This window comes from Rattus norvegicus, chromosome 5 (assembly GCF_036323735.1).
Source record: "Rattus norvegicus strain BN/NHsdMcwi chromosome 5, GRCr8, whole genome shotgun sequence".
NCBI classification, from domain to species: Eukaryota; Metazoa; Chordata; class Mammalia; order Rodentia; family Muridae; genus Rattus; species Rattus norvegicus.
Genome location: NC_086023.1, coordinates 23,458,080 through 23,468,922, shown reverse-complemented (window position 1 = coordinate 23,468,922; position 10,843 = coordinate 23,458,080).

Genomic DNA, 10,843 nt, shown 5'->3' with positions numbered 1-10,843 from the left:
AATAACCAACAACTCTGATTTAATTTAAAACCCACTCCAAGTTATTATTTTAGGTTCAGGTGTAGGGGAGCTGGAGAGCTGGCCTGCCCCTCACATGACTATTCTGAGAGCTAGTTCTGAGGGCATGGGCATAGGCATGGGCATGGGAGAGCTCGCAGGCTCACCAACTCAGCTACCTTCCAGGTCCAGATCCAGTGCTTTGAGTTCACTCAACCCATTGCCCACCCCATTTCAACATCTTTCCCACTATGAACTGTAAAAATGCGTGAAGGGGATGGCCCTGTCGAATCAAGGCTTCAGGATCTCCAAGACTCAGGGCAACAGCAGGATATTCTAAAGAATCCAGTGTTGATGGTGTAGCAGAAGCCAGCAGCGTTGCACTAGACTGATGACTCATTGCAATGAACACTGACAAGTAAAGCTGTCTGATTAACACACCACAACTTTAACAGAGAAACAGGGCATTTCCCAGAGGTGTTAGCAAAATGGTTTTTGTTTGGTTTGATTTTTCTTTTTCCTTCTTTTCTTTTCCAATTTTTATTTTTATTTTCTTTTAGGAGATAGGTTACAAGGGTGGAAGACAGATTTGGAAGGACAGGTAAATGAGTTGGAATGGGATACATGATATGAAATTTCCCAATTCAATAAAATTAAGTTAAAAAGTAAATATATAAAGCCCACTCCATGAGATGGAACCCATGACTGACACTGGGTGACCAAAAATCTGAGACTAGATATTCCAGGGACCTGGAATGCAGTTGCAAATGCAGTTACTATTTTAAAACAAAACAACTAACCAACCAAAAAATAAAAACAAAACACAAAACCAAACAAAAAATGTAGCAATAAAATGACTCCTAATTGACATTCTTCTGTACTCCTAGATTAGTGCCTTGATCAGCCATCATTAGAGAAGTGTCTTCCCGCAGCAAATAGAGGGGAACAAATTCAAAGATCCACAGATGGACGCTTTTGCAGAGAGTGAGAGACCTTGGAATACTTAGCTCTAAATGAAAGGACTGAAGGAGCTTGAAGGGGCTCGAGACCCCATATGAACAACAATGCCAAGCAACCAGAGCTTCCAGGGACTAAGCCACTACCCAAAGACTATACATGGACTGACCCTGGGCTCCAACTGCATAGGTAGCAATGAATAGCCTAGTAAGAGCACCAGTGGAAGGGGAAGCCCTTGGTCCTGCCAAGGCTGGACCCCCAGTGAACGTGATTGTTCGGGGGAGGGCGGTAATGGGGGGAGGGTGGGGAGGGGAACACCCATATAGAAGGGGAGGGGGAGGAGTCAGGGGGATGTTGGCCTCAAAACTGGGAAAGGGAATAATAATTGAAATGTAAATAAGAAATACCCAAGTTAATAAAGATGGAGGAAAAAAATAAATGTATGTCTCCATCAAATCTATCCCTTCAGAGCTCAGGAAACCCAGTGGAAAAGAAACTAGAAAGAGTATAAGAGCCAGTGGGGATAGAGGACATCAAGCCCTCTAAATTAATATGATTGCACATATTGAAGGCACAGAGACCGAGGCACCCCACCCAGAGCCTACATGGGTCTGTAAGAGATGAGGCCTTAGAGCTGAAATGAGATGTGAACTCATCTCTAAACCAGAAGTTATTTCCAATTGCTAGCCAATTGCAGTAACTAAATGAAAATTTAGTTTTCTCTTAGGAAATCTCCCTGGAGAAGGTTCCATTTCTGTTGACAGCCAACGGAAACGGAGCTCAATGGCGTCTTTGGTCCCATGTCTCACACTGCTGTGCCAGGGCTTTAACTTACTGTAAAAAATTTGTAAATTTGGTTGTGGCTAAAGCTTTCATACATGTACATGTTAAACGAAAAATAGTTTGAAAATGAGATTGAATAGAAAACTGTACAGAAGACCACAAAATAGGAAGGAAAATATGATGGCAGTCATTAAGTAAGTCATTGCAAGATGGACTATGAGAAAAATCATAAAGTACCTGAAAGACAGGAAGTTATACCATGCTTATGAGTAGATAGGCTCATGGTCATGGATATATCATTTATTACTAAAAATATCTTACATATTCACTGTGATCTGTATAGGATACTTTGTAGCTATATGTCCTCTTTCATTATAGGAAAATGAAAAAGAACAACACCTGGGCCATTCCCAACCCAGGAGAAGACAGTGTAAAGCCTCTTTAACTAAAGTTCGGTACTGGCTCATATAGAAATGGAATCTCTAGTGATAGTCTACTGTACATAACGACATTTCACCATACAACACAGGCAACAAGTTAAATAAACAGTAGCTACACTTCCAGTATAGGATGCTGGAATTTCTAAAGCGCAAACTCTACAAAAAGCCATCATATCAATATCTACATAAATTAGAAATATATCAGAATTTTACAAGTGAAAATATGACATCAGCAAGTTCTAGGCAACATAGGGAAATATTCCAAAGCATGACCCCAAATTCAGTAAGAGTTAGAGAAAAGTTTGATGAATTTAATTATACTGTAAAGTTAGTTTTATGAAGGAACCGTTGTTGTCTATGATGATCTAATACTAATACTAATAAATACTAATACTAATACTAATAATGGGGTGAGGTATAAACACTCAATTTAGAGAAAACAGTGTATACAAATCTTAGCACAATTGTTAGTGTGGCCCCAAGAATAATAATTTGAATTATGACAAGACTCTAGATGTCTAGAAGGAAATGCTCCAGTGAGTTTCCCACAGAAGAATTTAGGAGAGCCACTGTGTAGTGGCTCATGTTTTTAATAGCAGCACGTAGGAAGTAGAGGAAGGCTCGTCTCTGTGAGTCCAAGGCCAGCCTGACTACATTCAAGCATGGCTAAAATGCAAAAGTCTCTCAAAACAAAGAAATAAATATCTCCATCCACCCCCAAAATAGGAGGGTTCCCACAGCAGAATTAGATCTCTGTGGAGAATGCCAGAGCCACGGTCTGGGTAGGAACTAGCATTAGCTTGTTAAGTAATAATTGTGTTACGTTCATATCCTCAATATGAGGTTGTGCAGGTTTTTGGCCCAGGCTAAATTTGGGGAATGGGATCACAGTTACCTGGATCATTATGGTCTTAGTACTGGGCTTTTCTCCCTGGCATAGAACATAACAAGAAAGTCCGGTGAAGCTTTTCTTCCCTCAGTGTGCACACCCATAGCTGACCTACAGTTGCCGCCCAGCCTACTGCTTGTACAGTTAGATAGAATGCTTTATCATTGACTTACTACCATAGCTTCCTTCTTTGTTCAATTTACTTCACACCCCCCCTTTTTTCATACTAACCTTGAACTCACAAAGCAGCCAAAGATGCTTTTCAATTCACCTCTAGAACACGGTTTGGAGATAGCAGGCCAGCTGTATTATTTGGTCTATTTTTAAAGACATTTATTTTTATTTTGTAAATCTGAGTGGTTTTCCTTACAGTGTGTGCACTATGTGCATCCGAAGGCTGTGCAGGCCAGAAGAAGGCTCCAGAAGTGGAATGCCATGCTGTTGCTAGGCACTATATGGGTGCTGGGATCTGAATCCTCTTACAGCTCCACAATATCTGTTTGGAAATCTATAGAAACCCAGGCCACTCAGTTGCCATTTGGAAGTGAATAAATTCTAAGTGGCTTGAATTGGTCTTCCCTAGAAATCATCTTTTTTGATCCTTTGATTTCATTTTTTAAATCCCTCAGCCTGCCATTTTTATTCAGATCTTGAACAGTTCTCTAACACGTTTACTCCGCACAGGAAGACAAGACTCTTTAAAAGGAGTCAACTTTAAAGGGCTGCAGTGAATCCTAGATGGAGGAGTTGGAACGCAAGCATGCTCTCTGTGTTGAAATATGTCACTTACCATTTTAAATTTCATTAGAATGTAACTAAGTCTACTCTAACAACTGATCAAACTATCAATTTATGGTTAAGAGGACAAAGATTCAAAGGAAATGTTCAGTGGCATTCAGCTATAATAAAGGCTTTCCAGGTTAGCTGGGGTCTGTTTCTTCAAGAATAATTAAAAACTACAATGAGAGATGAGAAGAGATAGATAAGCAATCAGAGTGAGTGTGCAGGCCTGTGTAAAGATCAATGTCATCAATTATGAAAATACAAAGGCCCCTCAGAGAATTGGGACAAGGACTAGAATTTTAAAAATACCAAAAAAATTACTGTACTGTTGGTCATTTTTGTCCTGTTTAAAAAAATGTTATCTTATATGAGCATATGCAAAAGTGATTATATCACAATAGGTATTATGTGTGGGCTTGCTTCACAATAATTCCGGGCAGCTTGAAATAGATATAAGCAAAGAAACAAAATGATCACAAAATCAGAATTGAAGATGGATGTTGACTGTGTTTGTGTTTACCTGACAAATTTTATATATGTTTGCAAATTATTATTATATAAAGGAAAGAATCAAATGAGTGAGCCTCAAGGTTAGATGTCACTCAGGGTGGTGGGGATGGTGTGTGTGTGTGTGTGTCTATGTGTGTGTGTGTGTGTGTGTGTATGTTTTTGTGTGAAGTAGTATGAATTATGTGGTGTGATGTCTGTGTGTATGTGTGTGCACCCACGTGCCATAGCATGTGTGTGGATGTTAGATAAAAACCCCAGGTGTTGCTCCCCCTTCTGTCTTGCTTGAAACAGGGTATCTTTGTAGTTGTCCATTGTATTCATCAGGGTAGCTAGCCTATAACCTTCTGGGAATTCTTTTCTCCTGTCTATGACAGGAGCACTGAGATTATAATTGTACGCTACTGTACCTAACATTTACATGGCACCAGAAGACCTGGACTAGGGTCTCATCCTTGTAAGATGAGTACTTTATCTTCTGAGCCATTTAATTCACATCTCAGAATATATGAAAAAGTTCATGTCTACTTACCTTGCTTAATTTTTATTTATTTGCTTGGAAACAAGTTCTCAATATGTAGCCCAGGCTAGGCTGGAATTTGAGATCCTCCTTGAAGGGTAAACAATCTAAAAGTCTCAGGTGGATCTATAAACTCGGTACAGGAAAGGTGACTTGACTGATCATACCTGTGATTCTTGGACTCTGATAGGAATCTTAATACCCCCTCCTCCCAACTCCCACAGGCCACTCTGCTTGTTACTGTTTACCACTTTGAGATTTCAGGGAATTGACTCACAGGTGGAATCTTCTGCCTCAAAAGTCCACCCACTCCCTGTAATAGCCCCTAAGCATGGTGAACACAGAGAGACATTTTTGGAGAGACTTCTGGCCCTTCAACCTTTCTGACCAAAATTCTGCTTCTGAAGAAGTGAGTCTCCTCCTAGCCTCCACTAATCCTGACCTAACATTCCTGCCTTTCCAGTCTAATTTCTGGGGCTGTAGGAACTGTATTCTCTTTCGTTGTTTTTTGTTCTTCACTGTAGAAGTTCTTTGAAAACTACATAGAATATTAAAAATGATTTACTAACAGTTTTGGCAACTCGTACTGTTTTTAAGCCTTTCTTTAATTTTCTTATACACAAATGAGTCTTTTCAAAATGTTACAATGTTATAGGGTACCTGAGGAGAAAACTTCCTGAGACTCCTGAATAAATCCAATGAAGTCTTTATTAACTGACAACCAGACTTTCCCAAGCAGATTAGTGGGAAGAAACCTTCACATCCAGTTGGTTCCAGCTTTTACGGGCAATTGTGACATATACAGAAAAGCAGCTCTTGACATCTACAAGAAGTAGGTGTTGTTTATAGAAGTGGAGAGATAACAGTTAAATGTTTAGGCAGTTAACCTTTAGGGCAAGGTCATACTGTATAGCAATTTAGGGCAGGTCCAGAAAACAGTTTACCTTAGGAATTTATGGCCAGTCCAAGTGACCAGAGACCAGTTTTATCCAAGATAGTTTTAGCACTTTAAGTACTCTTAGGAATGCTTTTATGAGATGGCATAACTATAGTTCAATAGCCTAAAACAGCCATTTTAAAATTTGAGCTCAATGGAAATCTTTTCGCTCTATCTTGTAACATTTCTTAGAATTAATTCAAAGCATAAAAAGCTGCAATGTCATGTTTATGATGTATACTCACTATAACTGACCAGGCCATATTAAGCAACAAGTAGCTTAAAATTCAATGCTTTAAAGGTTGATTTTTTTGCCTGTGCTACCTGTTCTTTTGGGTCAGCGAGGGGCTCTTCTCAGTGTGAAAACCCTAGAGCACAGATTAATATAGGCACTATGTTGAAACATGTGTCTCAGTAAGGTCACCAGGCTCAGAGCTCTCCCAGTCTCTTTTTCCAATAGCTTTTGTAGAGTTAAATCAGCTGGAACTTTGACCTTTACCACTTGGAAGAGGAAGGGACTGTAGAGCCAATGTATGTCTACAAAAGGTATTGAATAAGGAGACTGGGAAAGCTTTGGGGCTGGTAATCTTACTGAGGCACTGGAGAAAGGTTGGCTCTAATGAGCGAGTGCACCAAAACTCTGCCTCTCAAGTACCGTGAGCCTTGCACATATATCTTCCAATTCATCATTTCTTCCTTGTCTCCTTTGCGATAAACCTGTAAATGCTGCAAAGTTTCCATCAGCACTCTGCGAGGTTTTCCAACAAGTTACTGTACTTAAAGAGTGGGTGGGGGTTGGGGATTTAGCTCAGTGGTAGAGCGCTTGCCTAGGAAGCGCAAGGCCCTGGGTTCGGTCCCCAGCTCCGAAAAAAAGAACCAAAAAAAAAAAAAAAAAAAAAAGAGTGGGTGGTGGGGAATGTTAATTTATTGTTCACTGACCAGAAAACACAACTATGTTAGGATTAGCATCTGAAGTGGCTGAAGTCTTGTAGGACTGAGCATTTTATACTGTGGGGTCTTCACTAACTATGGGTAGTAGATTCAGAACTGAAATGAATTAGAGGACAGCTAGATATAATTATTGAATTGGAGAAAGGTTATCATCAGAGAAAATAGCTCACATGGTAACCCATGAGCTAGTTCTTAAATATCCTAATGGAAATATGAGAGGTTATAATGTCCCACTTTTTTTGGCCAAAGCAAATCCTGTGTCATAGTTCAGTGTAGTATAGTAAGGGGAACAGACCTCTGGGAGGAAGGACACCTAATGTTTGCTGACATTAACACAGTTGACCAGACCTTATGATTTAGGTTGAAAATACTGAAAATTATACTCATCTTCCTTTTTTGGATGGAAGTATGAGGGCGATTTTAAAGTTGAACCACACACTTCTCTTCTAGATCACTTTTATGGCATAGTAATTCTTCAACTTTGAACCACATGCTATTTTCCTTGAAATCTACCTTACTCATAGAATCTTTTAATATATATAGCATAAATTAGGGTACAATGAAACTGCCACGGATAGAAAGAGAGGTTTACTGAGGATCAGAGAGAAGCAAAAAGGCAGAAAAAGCAGGAAGATTTTATATGATATTCCACAGGGTGCATGAGGGGGAAGTGTCTTTGAGCTGATATAGCCTGCTACAATTGACTGGGAACTAGTTGACCTTTGTGGGAGGATTAAGGGGTGATGGGTTCCTGGTAAAAAGAGACCAACCTTTAGGCTTCTATTTACTCTGGTCAAGGTACTTCTGTTTAGGTCATTTTGTCATAAGAACTGCCATTTTGGGAGCTGCTTTATTCGAAACACACTGTATGCCTTATTATTTCTCCTTCTGTCTTTCTATAAAGTCCAATCCCCTAGTCATTTGAATAGACAGCATATGAAGTGAGCTAGGTTTGCAAAGAAAATGTTAATGTTTTATTTTGTTTATAATGATCTTATTTCCCTGTACATTTACACTACTGGGAAATAAAAAAAAACTCAGTTCCTAATGGTAAATTATAAGATATAAAGTTGAATTTTTGTCTCTGTTAAAGTTCTGTTTTCTTTATGAGTCATTCATCTGTCTCCTGCCAAGCTGGCGCCTAGGATTCAACAGACCTTTCAGGCAAAGAAAAACTTTTGGGAGCTGAGGATCCTAGCTTCTACTGATTTTCTCAGGGTGTCAGTCTGGAGTCTGGTTCCCTGCTGGCTTCAAGTACACACAGTACATAATAGGTGGACAGATGGCTTTGTCTAGTGAGGATCCTTATCTCCCTTAACCTTGCTCCCTCTGCCCTCTCCCCCTTGCAGTCCCTGAAAGTCATTCCTTTTTGGCCACTGACCAGATACCCTGCTTGGAGTCACATCATGTTGACCCATGGCACCTGGGGTCATATATACAGCCATACCCTTAGTGTTATTTTCTACTTAATCCTATAAAGAGTCCAAAAGCAATCAAAGAAAGCAAGAAATCTGTTTTTTTCTTAGGGGCAGAAGGCTGTTCACCCAGTGTAAACTTCCTTTTAAATGGGAACCACTAAGAAACCCAAGTAGCTGGGCAAACTTTTGTACCTTTTTGCTGTCTACCCACCCATATCTGGATATTAGAAAAGAGCCCACTTTCTTTCACTTTCCCAAGCCCTATCTTCTTCTCATATAAGAGAACCAAGTTTAGAGTTTCCACGTCTTGGGCAGAAATACAATCTCTGAGCTATACACAAAGCAAAGAGAATGATTTGTTAGTTCCATAGAAATGTGTTGTAGGGAAGACAGAAGGATTTCAGTATGCCCGGAACTAAAGCTTGGTATCCTTTTGTGGAGTCTTATGAACATCACATGCTGAGCACTGCCTTGCTTTTTGTCTTTCTCTCTTTCCACAATACATTCTAATCTCCTAGGCATTTGGACAACTATCAAAGGTCATGAAGAAAAAAAGGCAAAAAGGAAAACACTGAACTCCAAATGCTCTAATTACATTTATTCTGTTTTACACATATTTGTATAAATATACATTAGTGCCAGAAAGCAAATGCATACATCTGTCAATAGAATGAACTCCAAAGAGACAATGCATTTTAATGATTCATTTCGCTCCTAACACAACTGTTCTGCAAGTTTATGTATGTGAATGTATATGCAGATACACATTTACACTGATTCAAGTCATTTAACCAAGAGATAGTAATCAGTATTTATGGCAAAATCAACTTGCACAGATTTTCATTCTTTATCCATGATAGGGAAGTTAAAAGTATTCATTTTCCCAAACAGAGATCTACTCAGTAAGTATGAAAGAACAAACATGCCTTGATTATGCCCCTGTCCAGTGATTGAGAAAAGTATAGGTTTGTTCACAAGGGGCGATTTCAAAATGATTTGAGTAAAATGATAAGCAACAAGGAGGAAATGAACTGGGCAAGGCAGGAGATGTTAACTGAAGCAACCGAAGGTCAGCCAACTGCCAAGGCATGTGTTAGAGAGATGACTTGAGCACAGGCCAAGTTTGACTCCAAACCAGAGACAAACGCTTAATTCCTATGAAAGTGATGATGGCTCTCAATACTTACTCAGAAATGTTTGTGGGCTTCTGTGTTCATGTACTCTTCCTAAAATTCATTGTAAGCTCCATGGTCTAAGCCAGAACTGGACCTTCATAAACTGAAAAGTATTGATTCTGTGTCATGTGGGAAATCTCCCAGCAGTCTTTAGTTTGCGTTGTAGGTAGTTGTTTTGTTCTTTTCGTGTTGCTTTCAGAATCACCTTCTTCTCATAAGTTAAGTAGATTGAAATTACAGAAATTATACAACTCTCAGACTGTAAGAAGAGCAAAAAGAAGGAAGGGTAAAGTGTGGATGCTTAAGTCCTACTTAGAAGGGGGAATAAAATAATCATGGAAAATAGAAAACTAGGAGGGAGAGAGAAGGGGGAGGGAAAAAGGGAGCAGGATCAGGTGAGGGAGGAGACAGCAAGAAGTGCAGAGGGTCAGGAAATTGAATGAAGATGTGTAGCAATGAGGGATGGGGAACTTGGGATAGCCAATGGAAAGTTCCAGATGCCAGGAAAGCAAGAGGCTCTCAGGACCCAACTGGGATGACATTAACTGAAGCACATAACAAAGGGGAGAAAGAACCTGGAGAGACCATATCCACAGGTTAGACACATGGCCCCCGGTTGAGGGATGGGGCCACTCACCCATCTCAAATATTAGCCCAGAATTGCTCCTGTCTAAAGGAAATGCAGGGACACCAACTGGAGAAGAGACAAAAGGAAAGGCCATCTAGAGAATGCCCCATCCCACCTGCAGACACCAAACCCAGACAAGAACCTGGTATTGCTGTCCCCTGAGAGGCTTTGCTAGAGCCTGACCAATACAGATGTAGATGCCCACAACAAACTATCAGACTGAGCACAGGGACCCCAATAGAGGAGTTAGGGGAAGGACTGAAGGAGCTAAAGGGGTTTGCAACCCCATAGGAAGAACTAAAATATCAACCAACCGGACTTCTCCCACCTCCCAGAGCTCCCAGGGACTAAACCACCAACCAAAGAGTACACAGAGAGGGACCCATGGCTCCAGCTGTATATGTAGAAGAGGATGGCCTTATTGGGCATCAAGGGAGGGGAGGCCTTTGTTCCTGTGGAGCCTTGATGCCCCAGAGTAGAGGAATGCTAGGGCAGTGAGGTGGGAGTGGGTGGATGGGTGGGGAAACACCCTCCTAGAAGCAGGGGAAGTGGGGATGGCATAGGGGTTTGTGGAGGGGAAACCAGGAATGGTTATAACATTTGAAATGTAAATAAATAAAATTACCAATAAAAAAAGAAATTATAGAATGAAAGACCTGAAAGTCTATCATATTAAATCTATTCCTTTCTCCTTGGCAACTGTATTAGTTAGGGTTTGCATTTCTGCAGAGACACTAGGACCAAGGCAACTCTTATAAGAACAACATTTAATTGGGACTGGCTTACAGGTTCAGAAGCTCAGTCTATTATCATCAAGGTAAGAACATGGCAGCATCCAGGTAGCCATGGTGAAAGAGG